The sequence below is a fragment of the Engystomops pustulosus genome, chromosome 9 (genome assembly GCF_040894005.1).
Source record: "Engystomops pustulosus chromosome 9, aEngPut4.maternal, whole genome shotgun sequence".
Classification (NCBI taxonomy): domain Eukaryota; kingdom Metazoa; phylum Chordata; class Amphibia; order Anura; family Leptodactylidae; genus Engystomops; species Engystomops pustulosus.
The window spans coordinates 55611512-55630605 of record NC_092419.1 but is presented as its reverse complement, the minus strand read 5'-3'; the positions used below and the strand labels follow the sequence as shown (position 1 = coordinate 55630605).

Genomic DNA, 19094 nt, shown 5'->3' with positions numbered 1-19094 from the left:
TGAACAGTCACAACCCCTTTAAGAATCTTGCTAGCATTGGTGTTCGTGGGCTACGTGACTAAGGCTACATTCAAACGACCGCCGTATGCTACCCGTACCGTACCGTTTTTTATGGGTTACATAAATGATATGGTTATTTCTAAAAGGGGGCAAATGGTTGGAAAAGGTCTAAGGTCACAAGTAAGCATGCAGTGTTTGAGACAGAATCAGCCTGTGCGGTGTTAGTCACAGGGTGTCAGTGATCTTTGGTGCTGTGTGAGGATATTAGCAATGTTGTAGGCATACTTTAAAAAGATAGAGGATAGTACTACTCTGGCAACCCACTTGTGCTGCTCTCTGCTGCCCCACACCCCCGTCGGATCACTTCCCTTGCCTTCGATCCAGCGCGCACGCCGTGTTCCCGAGACTTAAAGGGCCAGCACACCGATAATTCGGCTGGCCGGCCGCCCATTCTGCTTAAATCCACTTCCTGTGTCTCCTGCCAGATCTTTGTGCCTTGTGCCCTAGAGAAGGCTGTTTCCATGCCCTTTGCTGCTATTGTAATTTCCCCTTGTGACCCTGGTTCCATTCCTGACTATGCTCCTCCGCTGCCTGCCTTGACCTATTGCTAGAAAGATAGAGAAAAGAGGAGGAGATCTACTTGGTCATACTTCACCATTATATATTGTATAATACCAGTACTGTGTACAAAATAAACACAATGGGGCACATTTACTTCCCGTCACGATCTCCGCTGTGCGTTGTCAGATGAGGATTCGGGTCTGCCGCAATTTACTAAGATCGTGCGTCCAATTTCCTGCATGTGTCGCTTCCCCCACTGAGGTCCGCTGGAGTTCACCTTCTTCTTTCCGGTGCATGTGAGTGCTGATCTTGCGACACAATTTGCTTTTTAAATTCTGCGCTTAGTCCGAATCAGTTGGGTTGTCCGACACCTGCGACCCCCGGAAATAGTCGGGAAACCCGACGGAAATGCAGTATGCGGACCCTTAGCAAATGTGCCCCAATGTTATACTTTTTTTTTTTTTTCAGAATCCAATTATGACTAAAATAAAAAGCCACGTAAAGGGCAATATGTGAACATCTAAAATACATGAAAAAGAAATTTATCTTGATACAAATGTCCTCTCCAAACAAATAACCATGTCAGCCCAAAGTCAGCTAAAAAATAAGCAGTTTACAATTTACAAATAGAAAATATACAAGCTAATCACTGTTCACAAGAATAAATCTCCACATTTCTGTAAATATTAACCTATTTCATGGCTTTTCCCGTAAACTTTTAAGGTGGTGGCACATTTTTGCGCTTGATGAATTGTATGTCTGGCTGCTTGCTGTGTGTGGCCAGCTCCTGTGTTATTTCTCCCCCAGCTCAGGAGCAATATTAATATAGTACAAAGACAAGCTTCGAGGGCAGATGACTCCAGAAGAGAGAAGAGAGCCACATATGGATGAGAGTAGGCCTCCCCATCCTCAGCTCTCAGTCTGACCAGGGCAGTTTCTAGGTGTTTTGTTGTGCAAGTTGAATCGCAGACATTAAACTCCCCATCTCCCCCTCTGTCAACAGTAGTATGGCAGTATATGATAGGATGAATCAGACTACCTAGGGTTAGCGTACCCTAGCTAGTCTGAAAAATAGTAAAATAAAAATAAAAAAAGTTTAAAAAAAAATTATAATAAAAAAACCTAAAAATTCAAATCACCCCCCTTTCCCTAGAACTGATATTAAAATAAAAAAACAGTAAAAATCATAAACACATTAGGTATCGCCACGTCCGAAAATGCCTGATCTATCAAAATATAATAAAGTTTTTTCACTGCGTTTAACCCCGTAACAGAAAATAGTTGAAAATGGCATTTTTTTGCCATTTTGAAAAATATAAAAAAATTCATAAAAAGTGATCGAAAGGTCGCACAGTCCGAAAAAATTATAGTAATGAAAACGCCATCAAAATTCGCAAAAAATGACACTATCCACAGCTCCGTACACCAAAGTATGAAAAAGTTACTGGCGCCAGAATATGGCAAAATTAAAAAAAATATTTTGTACAGGAGGTTTTAATTTTTTTAAATGTATGAAAACATTATAAAACCTATACAAATTTGGTATCCACGTGATCAAACCGACCCAAAGAATAAAGTAAACATGTCATTTGGGGCACAGAGTGAAAGCTGTAAAATCCAAGCCCACAAGGAAACGTCGCAAATGTGGTTTTTCACCATTTTCACTGCATTTGGAATTTTTTTCCCGCTTCCCAGTACACGCCATGGAATATTAAATACGCAGAAAATAAGCCATAACACAGCTCTTTATGTGGAAAAATAAAAACGTTATAGATTTTTGAAGTTGGTAAGTGAAAAATGGAAGTGAAAAAACTAAAAAAGGTCAAGTCGTTAAGGCGTTAACAGTGTTCAAAAGTTATAACCATATAAAGCGACGCAAGTCAGAATCCAAAAAATGGGGCTGAGCCTTATAAATGCATATAATAATAATGATTGATGATAAATTGTGAAAGTCATATATTAAAATGTTGACAAAAGATCGTAATTAGAGATGAGTGAGCACTAAAATGCTTGGGTGCTCGTTACTCGAGACGAACTTTTTCCGATGCTCGAGTGCTCGTCTCGAATAATGAACCCCATTGAAGTCAATGGGAGACTCAAGCATTTTATAAGGGGACCAAGGGTCTGCACAGGGAAGCTTGGCCAAAGACCTGGAAACCTCAGAAAATGATGGAAACACCACGGAAATGGACAGGAAACAGCAGGGGCAGCATGCATGGATGCCTCTCAGGCTGCTTAATCGCACCATTATGCCAAAATTATGGGCAACAGCATGGCGATGACAGAGTGACCGAATGAGGCTAGATAGCATCTAAAACATCCAATAATTGACCCTGACACTATAGGGGACGGCATGCAGAGGCAGCGGCAGCAGTGGCAGGCTAGAGAGTGGCATGGTGACATACCCCAAATGGACTCAGGCTTCAAACCAATTTTAAAAATTCCTTTTGGCAAGGATAACGTGTAGCACTGTATGTATCAGTATTTTTCCTGGTTAAGGCGGCAGAGAGGAACCAAAGGAGGTGAGCAAGAAGCGCTGAAATAATTTCCTATGGGAACAAAAGGTTGACGGTATATTTAGTCGATAACACAGCATGGTGGCGACATAGTGACCAAGTTCCATAACGTATCTAGTGAAACACCCGAAAAATGAGCCTAACACAGCTTGTTTGATAAGGGGACGACATGTGGAGGCAGCCATGGAGACAACTTCCATGATTAAGAGCGACAGTATGGGCCATCCATATTGCGCTGCTATGATTGAAACTTCAGGTCTCCAGCATGGCGGCGACAGATGGGCTGAGTTCCATTATGTATCTGGTGAAACACCTGAAAAATCTGCCTGACACAGCTCGTTTGATAAGGGGATGATGTGCTGTATATCCTCTCGCGCTCCAGCGTCTGGGGTATAGACAGTTGAAAGTTGCGCATGGAGACATTGGTGGACGCTGTGGAGGATCGTGGAGGCGAAATGGACAGGAAACAGCAGGGGCAGTATGCATGGATGCCTCTGAGGCTGCCTAATCTTGGGATGGAGCTGGCGGTCCGCTGCCAGGCGAGCTTTCGCCTGTCCAAGCCCCTGTCTCTCGGCTCTTCCCCACCCAAAAAGTTTCTTTAAAGAACCTCCAGACTTCCGAAAATCTAGCCCTCGCCCAGCTTGGGTCTGTCACCTCATCATCCTCGATCCCTCAGTCTGCTCCCCCCTCGGACTTCCTGCCCTGACAACAACTTCACCACTGTCACAACCGTGTCTCCTCATCGCCCGACACCTCTTTACACACTTCTTCCACTACGTCAAGAAGGTCATCATCACCCACAGACTGCGACTGGTGGAAAACCTGGGCATCGGAAAATTGCTCAGCAGCAACCGGACAAGTGGTTTGTGACTGTGGGAAGGGTCCAGAAAACAGTTCTTCAGAGTATGCCGGTTCAAATGCCAAAGTTTCCTGGGAGGGGGCAGACTGGGGGGAAGGAGGCTGAGGTGGAGGAACTGGAGGAGTGCTGATTTCGGTGACATGGGTGGACTGCGTGGAAGACTGACTGATGGACAAATGGCTAGAAGCATTGTCCGCAATCCACGACATCACCTGTTCACACTGTTCTGGCCTCAACAGTGCTCTACCACGAGTCCCAGTAACTTGAGACAGGAACCTAGGGAGTGTAGCTCTGCGGCTTTCCCCTGCTCCCTCATCAGCAGGCGGTGTCTCACCCTCCCAGGCCCACGGCCTCTAACCCCTGCAGTAGTTGGATGCCCACGCCCTCGTCCTCTACCCCTAGCCCTCGGCTTCAACATTTTCAAAACTAAAGTGTAAACTGTAAATTTTTTTTATGGTTTTTTTTTTAACAAAACGATGCTATCCTATTGCTATGACTAGTTTCTAACCTACACTGACAGCACACAACAGGATTTTGTGCTGTGCCTGATGACTTTTAGTTTTGAAAAAAAAAAAAAGAAAAGAAAAAGCAGACTGTGCCTAATTCAATCAAACCCCTAATAAACTGTCCCACTTAGGTGTTTGAGATGGATATGTGTGTCACTAAGAGCTAAACAGAACGTGCCCAAGACTCCCTGCAAATTCGTCACAATATGGTACTAGCTGCACTAGCAAGGCCAGCCACAAGCAAATCAACCAAAAATAAAATATATAACGCTATTGTAGCCCTCAGAAGGCCTGTTGGATTCTCGTATGGCTAGTTTCTAGCCTACACTCACAGCACACAACTGGATTTTGTGCTGTGCCTGATGACTTTGAGTTATAAAAAAAAAAGAAAAGTAAAAAAAAAAAGAAAAAGTAGACTGTGCCTAATTCAATCAAACCCCTAATAAACTGTCCCACTTTGAGATGGATATGTGTGTCACTAAGAGCTAAACAGAACTTTCACAAGACTCCCTGCAAATTCGTCACAATATGGTACCAGCTGCACTACTAGTGCCAGCAAGGCCAGCCACAAGCAAATCAACCAAAAATAAAATATATAACTCTATTGTAGCCCGCAGAAGGCCTGTTGGGTTATTGTATGGCTAGTTTCTAGCCTACACTGACAGCACACAACTGGATTTTGTGCTGTGCCTGATGACTTTGAGTTATAAAAAAAAATAAAAGTAACATAAAAAAGAAAAAGCAGACTGTGCCTAATTCAAACCCCTAATAAATTGTCCCACTTAGGTGTTTGAGATGGATATGTGTGTCACTAAGAGCTAAATATAACGTTCGCAAGTCTCCCTGCAAATTCGTCACAATATGGTACTAGCTGCACTACTAGTGCCGGCAAGGCCAACCACAAGCAAATCAACAAAATATATATATAATGCTATTGTAGCCCTAAGACAGCCGGTTAGGTTCTTGTATACCTAGTTTCTAACCTACACTGACAGCACACAACTGGATTTTAAGTCACTGTAAGTTTTGAAAAAAAAAATCGTCAGACTGTGCCTAATTCAATCAAACCCCTAATAAATTGTCCCACTTAGGTGTTTGAGATGGATATGTGTGTCACTAAGAGCTAAATAAAACATTCGCAAGTCTCCCTGCAAATTCGTCACAATATGGTACTAGCTGCACTACTAGTGCCAGCAAGGCCAGCCACAAGCAAATCAACTAAAAATAAAATATATAACGCTATTGTAGCCCTAACAAGGGCTGTTGGGTTCTTGTAGACTCACTCCTGCCTAACAGTAAGCTAATATAACACCCTAACGCTATCCCTGCAACAGCAGCAGCTCTCTCCCTAACGGCATCCAGACAGAGAATGATGCGAGCAGCGCGGGCAGGGGCTAGTCTATTCCAGGGTCACCTGATCAGGCCAGCCAACCACTGCTATCGACGTGTAAGGGTACCACGTCATGCTGGGTGGAGTGCAGAGTCTCCTGGCTTGTGATTGGCTCTGTTTCAAAACGGCGGGAGATGCCATTTTCTCGAGCTGGCAAAGTATTCGTCCGAGTAACGAGCAGTTACGAGTACGCTAAAGCTCAAACGAGCATCAAGCTCGGACAAGTGTGTTCGCTCATCTCTAATCGTAATCTCTATCAGTGCACAATAAAATTAGACCCACAAGGGGTCAGGGATGTGCGCCCCGTCGTCTCACCTCCATAGAATACCTCAATTCACAATCACGTGGCATATAATAAAATATAGACGCAATCTTTCATTAAGATTATAGAAAAAAAGTTGAGAATCACATTGCTGGATAAAGGAAAGTAAGTATCAAATTGCTATATGAGTCAGAGACAACATTACTTGGGGATTATATATATGTATATAAAAAGAAATGCCAAAGAACCTATTGAAACAACTCACAGGCTATTATAGTGTGAATAAAGGCAAATACATGGCTAACAAAAGAAATCAAAAAGCTATTAACTCCTTAACGACCTGGCTCTGTTACATTTTCAATGCTACCATTTGTAAGACTGTACGACCTTCTGATCACTTTTTATTGAATTTTTTATATTTTTTAAAACAGCAAAAAAGTGCCATTTTCGACTTTAGGCTCTATTTTCCGTTATGGGGTCAAACGCAGTGAAAAACTGTTATTATATTTTGATAGAGTGGGCATTTTCAGATGCGGCAATACCTAATGTTTTTATGATGTTTACTGTTTATTTTCCAGGGGGGTGATTTGAATTTTTAGGTTTTTTATTTTAATTTTTTTAGCTTTTTTTTTTTTTACTATTTTTCAGACACACTATGGTACTTTAACACTAAGTTGTCTGATCGATCCTACCATATACTGCCATACTACAGTATGTCAGTATATAGTGAATTTTCCACCTCATTCATTAAAATATGTAAATGTGTAATTGTTGGGTTAAAACGAGACAGCCTCGGGTCTTTGGAAAACCTGTCATGGCGACCGATAGCCACTCGCCGTCACGTGGCGTCACCGGGATCGACACCCATCACCCAAGTTTTTAGAAGTCGCCGGTGGCTATTAACGGGAAACCACCCGCGATCAGTGCTAGCACCAATCACGGGAGTTACTGCTAAGTCTTTGCTACAATATGCAGCAAAGACTTACTGGCTATGGAGAGGGTTCAGCCCAAGATTATAATGTGGCGATAATCAATAACTGCAGCATATAAACTTTCACGGCTGCCGCTGCGACCCATGTCTCGGGTTGCAGGTGCACCTGTGTGCGCCTCTGCCTGACTAACCTTACCGTTCCCACAGCGTCTTCCGTGGCTCAGTGCACGAGTCCTTGACTCCACTGGCCGGCTGCCAATTTGGTCAAATAGCTAGCCCCTTCCTGTGTCCCCTGCCGGATCTTCGTGCCATGTGCCTTAGAGAAAGCTTGTTCCCTATGTTCTCTGCATTTATTGTGATTTCCCGTTGTGACCCCAATTCCGTTCCTGACTTTGCTCCTCTTCTGCTTGTCCTGACCTTCTCCTACATCCCCAACTCTGATCCACTGCTGCCTGTCCTGATCAATGCTAGCGGAACATGTGACCGCGGCCTAGGGTTGTGAGAGGAGCAGATGATAATAGAGTGAAGATGAAGGTCCTGTGAGGAACGAGAATTACGTCCGGGACGGTATTGGTTGATTAGTTCATAGATATATGAAAGGGGCAGGTTTTGGACGGCTTTGTAAGTCATGGTTAGTATTTTAAATTGAATTTTATGTGCAATGGGTAACCAGTGGAGAGACTGGAAGAGAGAAGAGGTACCTTATTTACTATGATACTAAGACTAGCCTACTTTCAGAAATCTGTGCTTCCATTAAAGTTCAATGGATATTTCCAAAGATATTGGGATGTAAATGACATTTGCAAACGTGAAATGTACCTTACTCCAGCTTGTAGTCCTTTTGTTCGCTGTACCTCCTAGGCAGCTTTTCTTTGTGTTAGAGTCTTGTGAGAATTTACTGGCTGTGAAAGAGCAGATCTGACAATCAAAGAAAAGAAAAGAATGTGTGATATATATCCAGTGGTCTACAATGTGGCTTTATCCAGAGCTCACATTACAGGCCCCTCACACAGGTCATAACAACTGCACATTAAACATGTGGCTTGGAAGGCAAAGCTGTTTGTATTAATAATCTAAAGAGAATGATTTTCCAAAGATCATGTCACATTGATAATATCAAATGGCTTTTATCAAATAGACTCCATATGCAATCAGAATGTTCAACTATTATAGCAATATTCATCATGTTTCCTGGCACATGAAAGCAATTCTATGCTACATAATCTATCACAAAGTAAGAAATATTGAATCTAAACAAAAAAAAATGCCTCTTTGAACTGACTGTGAGGCACTGCACTGACAATATTCTTTCTATGAAGTATATTACTGCAATAATGGATGGTTACAGTGGTACCACTTCTTGGTGTAGGAGTCAAAACAGAACCTCTAAAACTCCTCATCCACAGACCTGAAAATATAAATAATATAATTGCCATTGCCAGGTCCAAAAATATATACTGCTTGTACACTAGTTTTATAAAATAATAAAATTAAAATTACAGCTTCAATGATGAAAGATAGATAGCTTGGAATCTTCAGCCGGATATACCTGGAGGAGAGCCACACTTTATCACCTGGAGAAAAAACTGTGGGAGGTCTGCGTTTCTTATCAGACAAGTTTGTTCCCAGATGGACTTAAGGTCTTCTTCCAACTCTTCCACGGCAGCAACATCAGCAGACACGGATGAGGATGTCATCCATAAACAACAAAAAAAGGAGTGGCACTGTCAGACTCAGACTCCATTGAGTTATAGGAGAATTCATCCCATGGCAGCAGTGTGGACTAGTCGTCCTGTCGGGCGGAGCCAAAATGACAGAGATAGCAGCCTAGTGTCTGATTAACCCGCAGATGAGAAGTCCAGCTTCGCTTGAAGTTGACTGCACAGGGATCGCCAGAAACGGGAAACAAAGTGGACACCACAGTCCGAGACAATGTCGGGGGAAGTCCATGAAGCCGTAAGATGTGCAGGAAGAAAAGGCTGGCAAGGCGTGGGGCTGATGACAGACCTGGTAGAGGAACAAAATTGGACATTTTGGAAAACTGATCCATGTGAGTCAAAGAGCAACTGGCTATTGGCAATGGCAGGAGCAGACCTGCAGGCTTGAAACGAGATGACCTGTTACGGGCACAGGAGGCTCAGAAACTCACAAAATCTCAAAGTCCTTGACCAGATCTGGCCACCAGTAATAACCAGATATGAGAGCAAGCCACATGAGAGCAATGTCCCCGGGTCAGTATCTTCTTCCGAAGAGCTGGTCAGACATAGGTCTTGCCAGGAGGAAGCTGCCATAGATCCAAAGGAGCATCAACAACTAGTCGTTCTGGGGGAACGATATGATGAGGAGACGGTTGTTCCCCAAAAACATCAAAGGCACGAGAGAGGGCATCCGCCTTGACATTTTTCTTGGCTGGACGGAAGTGAATCAAGAAGATGAACAGAGAGAAGAAGAGGGACCAGCAAGCCTGTCGAGGATTGAAATGCTGAGCAGTCTGAAGATATAGGAGATTCTTGTGGTCGGTGTAGATATAGACTGGATGACGAGCTCCTTCCAGAAGATAGTGCCACTCTTCGAAAGTAAGTTTTATGGCCAATAGCTCTTGGACCCCTTTGGAGTAATTCCTCTCTGCCGAGGAGAAAGTCTTAAAGAAGAACCCACAAATGAGAGTTCGGCCTTTGGGCCCTTTCTGGGTGAGCACTGCTCCAGCTCCTAATGAGGAGGCACCAACTTCTCCAAATGGCTTCTCGGTATCAGACCGGGTGAGAACTGGGGCCGAGGCAAAGGCTAAATTCAGTCTAGAGAAGGCTTCTTCAGCCGCCAGGGGCCAGAGTCTGGGATTGGCATACTTTTTGGTCAGTGCCACAATGGGAGACACAAGAGAGGAGAAGTGTGGAATAAACTGCTGGTAGTAATTTGCAAAGCCCAGGAATTTCTGTATTGCATGCAGTCCTACAGGGCGAAGCCGGGCGAGGCCATTGAAGAAACGCAGACATCTGAAGACCCTTGTCAGAGATGATATAGCCGAGAAATGGAAGACTCTTCTGGTGGAACTAGCACTTCGAGCTTGGCATCAAGGAGATTGGCTCTTAAACAACTGAGGACGCACGTGGGACTGGTGGGACTCAAGGTTCATAGAGAACACCAGGATATCATCCAGATAGACCATGACACAGGTATATAGCAAGTCTCTGAAAATGTAGTTGACAAACTCCTGAAAAACAGCTAGTGTGTAGTCTAAATGGCATGACCAGGTACTCGAAATGCCCATCACGAGTATTGAAGGCGGTCTTCCATTCTTCACCTTCGCGGATCCGGATGAGGTTATACGTCCGACAGAGGTCTAGTTTGATGAAGATCTTGGCTCCATGTAAGCAATCAAAGAGTTCTGTGATCAACGGCTATGGATAACGGTTCTTCACTTTGATCTTGTTTAGGCCACAATAGTCTATGCATGGACGGAGTTAACCATCCTTTTTGGCCACAAAGAAGAACACTGCACTGGCAGGAGAAGAGGACTTACGTATGAACCTCTCTGTAAATTCTCTTTCAAGTAGGCCAAAATCTCAGCGGTTTCGGGAACAGTGCGGTACCAGATCGGGTTTTGGAGAATCTGCCCACTGACTGACGAGATGGCCAGTGGCTTCTCGTGACGGACCACAGGAAAATGATACTGAGATACCAGGGCAGCATCCACGAACCTTCCTGCTGAATCGGAATTCAGGAAGGCAGAGGCTGGGAACTGATTACCCATCCCAGGGCTGAGTAAGACAGGTACATTCAGATGTGGAGAAGCTTGTTCTCACCTAGGAGTGGACAGGTCTGAAGGAAGTGTTCCAGGCTGGAACAATAGAGACAGAGGTTCTCCAGAAGTCACCTGGAATGTTTCTGGAAAGACAGTCCACCTGCATTGGTTCTTCTGCAGCTGTCACGGCAGGTGGATGAAGTGGTTTTTGGAAGGCAGAAGTAAAGCAAGTCAAATGTCAGGCCTGGGCTTGCGCTTGTTCGAGACATTGCTCCTCAGAGCGCTCCATAAACCGGATATCAATCCAAGTGGCCAGAGAGATGAGACCACTTAGAGTAGACGGCAGGTCACATGCAGACAGTGCATCTTTAACTTGTCCCGAAAGTCCCTTTTTAAAGGTCACAATCAGGGTTGCTTCATTCCAGGTCAGCTCAGAGGCCAAAGTACGGAACCGCACCGCATAGTCACCAACGGATGAGTCCCCTTGACACAGATTCAGCAGTGTGGTCTCAGCTGAAGACGCCAGTGCAGGTTCCTAAAAGACGGAACGGAGTTCAGTGAAGAAGGAGGGGATGTCATCTGTAACTGGTTCTTATCTGTCCCAGAGGGGAGTAGCCCATGTTAGGACCTTCCCAGAGAGAAGGCTGATGATGAATGCCACCGTTCCATGATGAACTGTGTTGGCAGAAGCTCAATGTGCAGGGAGCACTGGGTGATAAAGCCCCTGCACAACTTGGGGTTCCCATCATAGTTTGATGCCATGGAAAGTCTCGGCCTAGGTTCAGCAGAATGCAGGCCAACCGGAGTAGAAGGAGGAGGCACTGTTGCTTACTAGCCATCGATTGCTGTAACATGCCAGTGACTTGTCCAAGCTGTTCACCTTGCGTGGCAATTTGCCGGGACTGCTGGACCATGATGGTGGGATCCATGGCTGGATCTTACTTTCAGGCACCAGGCGTGGTGGACCCACTGGACCACCGCGGACGATGATGTAAGCCGACACCTAGGACTGGAGTCTAAGTGGTACCCGGTTTTCACCAGAGCCTGCCCCAAAGTGGGTTGGACTTGCTGCAGCGTGGTACCACCAGGTCGTTCCACAGTCGCGACCTTGTCCGTGGCGGCAGCCAAGGCGAAGTACAGAATCGTAAAGTAAACTCGTGGTTGGGGAAAGGCAGGAGGTCGAGACAGGCAGCACAGGATCAGTGTAGGGGATGTAGCAGAAGGTCAGGACAGGCAGCACGGGATCAAAGTCAATAATGGAACCGGGGTCACAACAGGAAATCACGATAACAGTGCAGGGCATAGGAACAAAGGGCTCTAGGGGGTTGGAGTTTAGGGCTCACTGTCTCGTTTGTCCTCCCTGAACCCAGTTCCTTCATTACATGTGGCTCTTGGAAGGCAAACAACAGAATAATGAAAGGTACCAGGCAAATGATTAGTCCTAATGTTGCAACCCTGAAGGAAAAGCTTAATTTTTAGATTTTTTCACGGTATTCGCAGAACTAATCTAAGATATTCAGAGCTCTTATGTATAGAAATATATATCTGAAGAAGATAAGGTTAAAATGTCTTTAACTTGGTTATCTGTAACTTAAGAGCATTTTATGAGTAGAAGCGGTTTAGCATTTTTGGCTACTTCAGTGATGAAATTATTTTATTGCTCTGGGGTAAGATCTAACATTTTGTCTATGGTATGTAATCCAGTTGTTGTGAGTTATTCTCCATATGATATTTTTATGTGTTCTCTTGCAAAAAGACAAATTTTATGTGATTGAGTCAAGGTAGGACACAGCTCCTAGCCTGATGGCCATAAAAAGTAAATAAATAAACCAAAAGTAGTACATGTTACGGTGAAATGTAAAATAAATACTTGGGCTTTGACGCTGCTTGCCAAAATATGTATTAAATTAGAGTAAAACGGTTAGATTCATGTTGAGACCATAAATGTTGTCTGATGTAGACTCAACCATCACATTGAGTGATGTCGATGGAATGCAGTTAACATTTTGGAGAAAAAAAATCCTAAAGCGTTACTACTAAACATATATTAAGATACACAGATTTTGGATTGATAAATAGATATATCGAATAAATATGTTATAAATTAAACAGTACAAGCAAATAGTAAAAAATTTTGGAGTGTATTCTTATTAAATAGAATGTTTTTCTTATCAGCAGCTTTTCTCTGACCTACATTTTGGAATCTCTGCTGAATCAATCTTGGGAGACCAAGACAGACTATCAGCTTATTGAGGTAGTAGATTGAATGTGCCAATAGAAGTCTATGGATAGAGAAATGCCAATAGACAGGATGAAAAACTTAATGTATTTTATGCAGATCAATGCTGTTCAGTACATTACAGTAGCAGAGTTTTCTCTTTCCTGATGTACGGTCTTTGGGACACTTATAACTCTGAGTCTACAACCAGCTCAGTGAAAACGTAGAAGTAGGCAGAGCCCCTGCAGAATATAAGACATATTGGGGCAGATTTACTTACCCGGTCCTGTCGCGATCCAGCGGTGCGTTCTCAGTGGAGGATTCGGTTCTTCTGGCGATTCACTAAGATTCGGGCCCTTATTAAATGACCCCCATTAAGTGAAAGCCTTTTTTTTAAGGTAGGTATCATATTTTCTTTATTATGTAAATAAGGCTGGGCACATGGAGAGGGAAAGTGATGTTCTCCCGTGTTCTCCATCCCCTCCCCTCCGCCTGCTCATGTCTGTGTGTAATGTATAGTAAAGCATTTCCAGTGCTTGTGCTCTATCTGCAGACTCTTTTCTCCCATACACATTTGCGAGACACAGACATCAGCTACACAAGTACCTGATATGTTCAGCTATAACATGGCTGCATCCCGGAGCTGTTGTATCTCTGTCACACACAGGCTGCAGAGGACACCAGCACCATCAAGTATATAGAGGAGCCAGCACCAGATCATTATATAGGCCATCAGTCATGTGTAAAGGAGTATCTCATACCCACACAGGCTGCAGGGGGCACCAGCACCAGGAAGCACATAGAGGACCCAGCACCAGGAGTGTCACATCATTATTCAGGCCGTCAGTCATGTGTAAAGGAGTATCTCTTACACACTGGCTGCAGGGGACGCCAGCATCAGGAAGTACATAGTGCATAGTACATAGAGGAGCCAGCACTTGTCACATAGTATCATAGTTTATATGGTTGAAAAAAGACACTTGTCCGTCAAGTTCAACCAAGGAAGGGAAGGGATTCGATGAGGAAGGGATTTAGGGGAAAAATTCTATATAACATAACCTTCAATGTTATTTAGGTGTAAAAAGTCATCTACACCCTTCTTGAAACTCTCTGCTGTCCCTGCTGTGACCTGCGCCTGAGGCAGGCTATTCCACAGATTGACAGTTCTCATCGTAAAAAAGCCCTACTGCTTCTGGTGATTAAACCTTGATTTCTCCAGCTAGAGACAGTGCCCCCTCGTCTTTTGATTTGGTTTAATCTGAAACAACTTACCACCATATTTTTTGTATGGACTATTCATATATTTATATAAATTAATCGTGTCCCCTCGTAATTGTCTCGTTTTCAGAGTAAATAAATCTAGCTGTTTTAATCTTTCCTCACAACTGAGACCCTCCATGCCCCTTATCATTTTTGTGGTTCTACGTTGAACCCTCTCCAGTCCCAGGGCATCCTTTTTATGGATAATTATACAGGCTCACAAGGATATATAGGTTTGAAAAACCCGGGTTGGTGTAAGACGCGCTGCCCCAATTAGGCTAAGTCCGACAAAAATAGTGGGGTTCAAGGTAATATTTATTTGAATGATAAAAGGACTTTTATCATTCAAATAAATATTACCTTGAAACCCACTATTTTGGCGGACTTAGCCTAATTGGGGCAGTGCGTCTTACACCAACCCGGGTTTTTCAAACCTATATATCCTTGTAATTCCCTATCCGGCACTACCACTGTACCGGACTCCGGGAAGACGCAGCATACCCTGCCAACGAACATTGGAGATCAGATGGTACAACGAGTATCTGCTCTAGACGCATAAGACACAAGGTGTCTACAGGTGAGCAGATACCCTTAACACTTCACCATACTCTCAAGTGACTTATTGCACAAGTTGCGTCTCTTGTGTCTCTTTCTATTTTTCAATTACACAGGCTGTCAGTTATGTGTATAGAAGTATCTCATACACATACAGGTTGTATAGAGGGGAAGTATAGAGAGAACATTGATTCCAGTAATGAAAAGGGTGTTTTTTTTCAACTGCACCTGCTCAGAGCAGATATTTTTTGCGACTTTTAGGAGCAAAATAATGATAGATGCAGTGCAAACATCTGCAGAACTGCCACTCACTATGTCAGATGTGCAGACAATCAAAACCAGTGCCGGACTTTTGCTGGCAGCCAAAAAAGTTTAAAATTCGAGACAAATTTAATAACTGCGCCGAAAAATTGTGCAAAAAAACCAAATCTAAAAACGTAAGATCAATGTCCCCGATGTGTTTGCCATCTTTGTGCATTGCATACAGTTAGTAAAGCATCTTGGTGTCAGGGAATGATTCCATTTGGCTATAACGTCATACACCTACCCAATAACATATAGCATATATGTGTTTTGATATTACATAAGTGCTGTAAGGCAAGAGAATTATAGAAGACATTTGAAGAAATTGAATTTGTATAGTACTGTGTTTTATATACTTTTGTGAGGGTCATTAATGCCTGAATCATAGTATTAATAGGGATTTTTATGCAGGGCCCCAACAGCCCTCTTGACTTTTGTAAGGTGAGTCCTAATCAACCCTTTCATGGTTGTCCTGGTACCAGGAACTTGAACATAAAGACCAAGACACGCCAGTCTCTTAGTGTATGTAAAGATCTTTTCCCATTTAATCTCTCAAATGCATAATATCACAGACTGAAGAGTCATCAAAGAGGCGTGAATAGTATACTGCAAAGCTATTGGTCATCAGCACATTCTGGGAAAAAAATTAATTAATTGTGCTCAGTTCTCAGGGACCTTGTACACAGATAAACGATATTGTTTATATTATCAAAAGCTACAAAAAGTACTGAGAATGTCTCTAGAAGATAAACAATGCTAGAGAACAAGATAAGAAGGAGAACAATTATGTATAACAAGTGTCAAGGAGAAATCCTTACAGGCAGACTTTAAATAAAAAAGAACTAAAGTTTGAATTATGAATTTAACTGGACAGTGGTCAGCAAACATTTCTGCTGTATCTAAGATGGCGGACAGTAGTCAAGATGGCGTCCGAAACCAGTGCAATCTCCTTAACAGTATCACAGTATATAAGGCTGGAAAAAGACGTCCAACTTATAAGAATTAAATAAATGTTTTATCCCCATAACCCATGATATTTTTTTCTCTCCAGAAAAAATTTCCCCATAACTTGTGATGTTTCAGCTTTTTTGAAAGGTAAACTATATCTTTATCATGAGAATCTATTCCTCTCTTGATACATCCCATAACTTTATTTGCTTTAGCAGCAGCCGCCTGGCTCTGGTCACTAAAATTAAGTTTACTGTCCACCAATACCCCCGAGTCCTTTCAGCTCCAGTTTTGCCAAGTAATTGACTGTTTAGAACATAATTATAGTTTTTGTTTTCATGGCCCAAGTGCATAACTTTACATTTATCTACATTAAACCTCATCAACCATTTCTCTGCCCACTCCTCAAGCTTCCACAAATCCCTCTGTAATGCTAAACTATCGGCCTCAGTATTTATTACTTTACACAGCTTAGTATCATCTGCAAATATTGAAACTTGACTGTGTAAACCTTGATTACAAGGTCATGAATAAAAATATTAAAAAGAAGTGGCCCCTGTGGCACTCCACTGGTAACGTTAACCCAATCTGATAATGTGCCATTAATGACGACCCTCTGTTTTCTATCACTGAGTCAATTACTTACCAAAATACACAGATTTCCCCCTATTCCCAGGGGTTACATCTTATATGCCAATCTTTTATGTGGCACGGTGTCAAATGCCTTTGAAAAGTCCAGATATACAACATCCACAGCGTCCCCCAGGTCCAGTCTTGAACTTACCTCCACATAGAAACCAGTCAGATTAGTCTGACAGGACCGATCTCTCATAAACCCGTCCTGAGACTGGGTTATAAGGTTATGCACAGTGAGATACGCCAGGATGGCATCTCTAACAAACCCCTCAAATATGTCCCCCAGCACAGAAGTTAGACTCACAGGTCTGTAGTTTCCAGGATCGCTTTTTGATCCTTTTTTGTATATTGGTACCACATTTGCTATGTGCCAGTCCTGTGGAACATAACCAGTCCTCAGTGAATCTTCAAATATTAAAAGTAACGGTCCGTCTATCACGGTACATCGTTCATGCAGAACCCGGGGGTCTATGCCATCTTGCCCCGGTGATTTATCTATCTTAGTGGTTGCGAGGCGGCGCCGTACCTCTTCCTGGGTTAAACTGTTGACATTCCAAAGGGATAATAATTTCACATCGTGTCTTCAGTTGAGAAGGCGACATTCAGTAGATTGACCCTTTCCTCATCTCCTTCCACCATGACCCCCATATTATTCCTAAGGGGGCCCACACTCTCAGTTTTTAGTTTCTTATCATTTATATACTTGAAAAATAATTTGGGATTATTTTTGCTCTCCCTGGCAATTTTTCTCTCAGTCTCTATTTTTGCGGCTTTTATCTGCTTTTTACAGGAATTTCATTTTCTCTTTATAATCCTGTAATGCCTCATCGCTACCTTCATGTTTTAGCACATTAAACGCCTTATATTTCTCGCTTATTTGGAGCCTTATAAGAAACCCATAGGGACTCCACATTTGCATTTGCGTCACTGATGTCATCTCGCAGGACAGGCGTGAGGCAAGACTTCACATATAAACAAACCCCTCCCCCTTTTTTATTTTAAGGATCCCTTCTAAAAAGACTATAACCATCTATAGCAGCAGCCCAGTCATAGCTATTGTCCAGCCACGTCTCACTGATATCATTTTTCCACTATACCATATTCCGATCCAACATCAAGAGTTCCAGTTCCTCTATTTTCTTTGTGAGGCTTCTGGCATTTGTGTGCATACACTTTATATGGTTTTCCCTATCCCTATTCCTTTTGTTCTTATTCCCCAATCTCATTCCAGCCCCCCTTCCTCCCCCATGGACTATGACTCTTCCCAGCTCCCTATCTACACTGTCTATATGCCCTGCACAAGTGTAGTTGCCCTCCCCCCAGGTCTCTAGTTTAAACATTCCTCCAAGCTTCTAGCCATTTTTTCCCCAAAACAGCTGCACTCTCCCCATTGAGGTGCAGCCCATCCCTACTGTAGAGCCCAGTTCTCCATGAACCCAAAGCCCTCCTTCCTACACCAACTTTTGAGCCACTTATTTACCTCCCTGATTTCCCGCTGCCTTTCTGGTGTGGCACGTGGTACAGGTAGTATTTCATAGAAAACTACCTTTGAGGTCCTTGCCCTGAGCAATACAGGGAAAATCGCTGCAAATCGGAAATATTCGGGTAACACGTCGGGAAAACGCGAATCAGGCCCTTAGTAAATGACCCCCACTGTTCGGTATGCACAGTCTTTGTGACATATTGCCGTGATTGACGCTCCACTAGGGGATTTTGGGAAAATATGCAAATTTGTTTACAAGGATAGGTTAAGGAACACCACGCTTTTTTTAGCTACCTTGTAAAGCAGCTCCCTTTACATCAAACATGACCTTCAGGAAGGCTAATGATGGAGGATTAAAAAAAAGTTCCCTACACTGTGCTGCAGAGATGCAACCACATCATAACACTTCTGTCTACAGCTGGGAATCTGTTTCTTCTGGAATAGATATAACCTGGTTTGGTTTTAATCTCGCATCATGTCATTAGACTTTCTGAAGGTCATGCTTCATGTCAAGGGAGCTCCCTTACAACGTAGCTAAAAGAGGCATGGCTTTCCTTATCCCATGCTGGAAGACTTGCATATTTAGTGATGTTTATATACATCCTTTCTGCACAGGGCATGTTCAAATAGGAAGTATTGTATGCCATATGGCAGTTGTGAAGGGGTTAAACAAATTGGATTAATTACAAAATTTTTAGATTGCCAAACTTACTTCTATAGTCAATGAAGGGGAAGCATTGAAGGAAGTGGAGGGCCGAGTAGGAGTGTAGTGAGGGGCGTGGATTAGACGGTGAGGCGGAAACCTGGAGGGGCTCAGATGACACCCACACAAAGGAATTCTACATAATAAGCATATTTATAAAAATGAACATCTATACAAAGCTGTGCAGGAGGTAGGATATGTCCTGTGTCATACTCCCCTCA

At 43.1% G+C, this 19094-nt stretch overlaps 1 long non-coding RNA gene across 2 annotated transcripts in view; it reads right to left on the bottom strand.

The window, feature by feature from the left end:
• The window catches only part of LOC140078036 (uncharacterized), a 59806-nt gene that overhangs the window by 11775 nt on the left and 28937 nt on the right, over positions 1-19094 (bottom strand). Inside the window, exon 2 of one of the 2 annotated variants that reach the window (XR_011849882.1) lies at positions 7845-7943. This is a non-coding gene — a long non-coding RNA (uncharacterized lncRNA). The remainder of the gene's footprint in view (positions 1-7844; positions 7944-19094) is intronic. The other variant, XR_011849881.1, reaches the window with a different exon arrangement.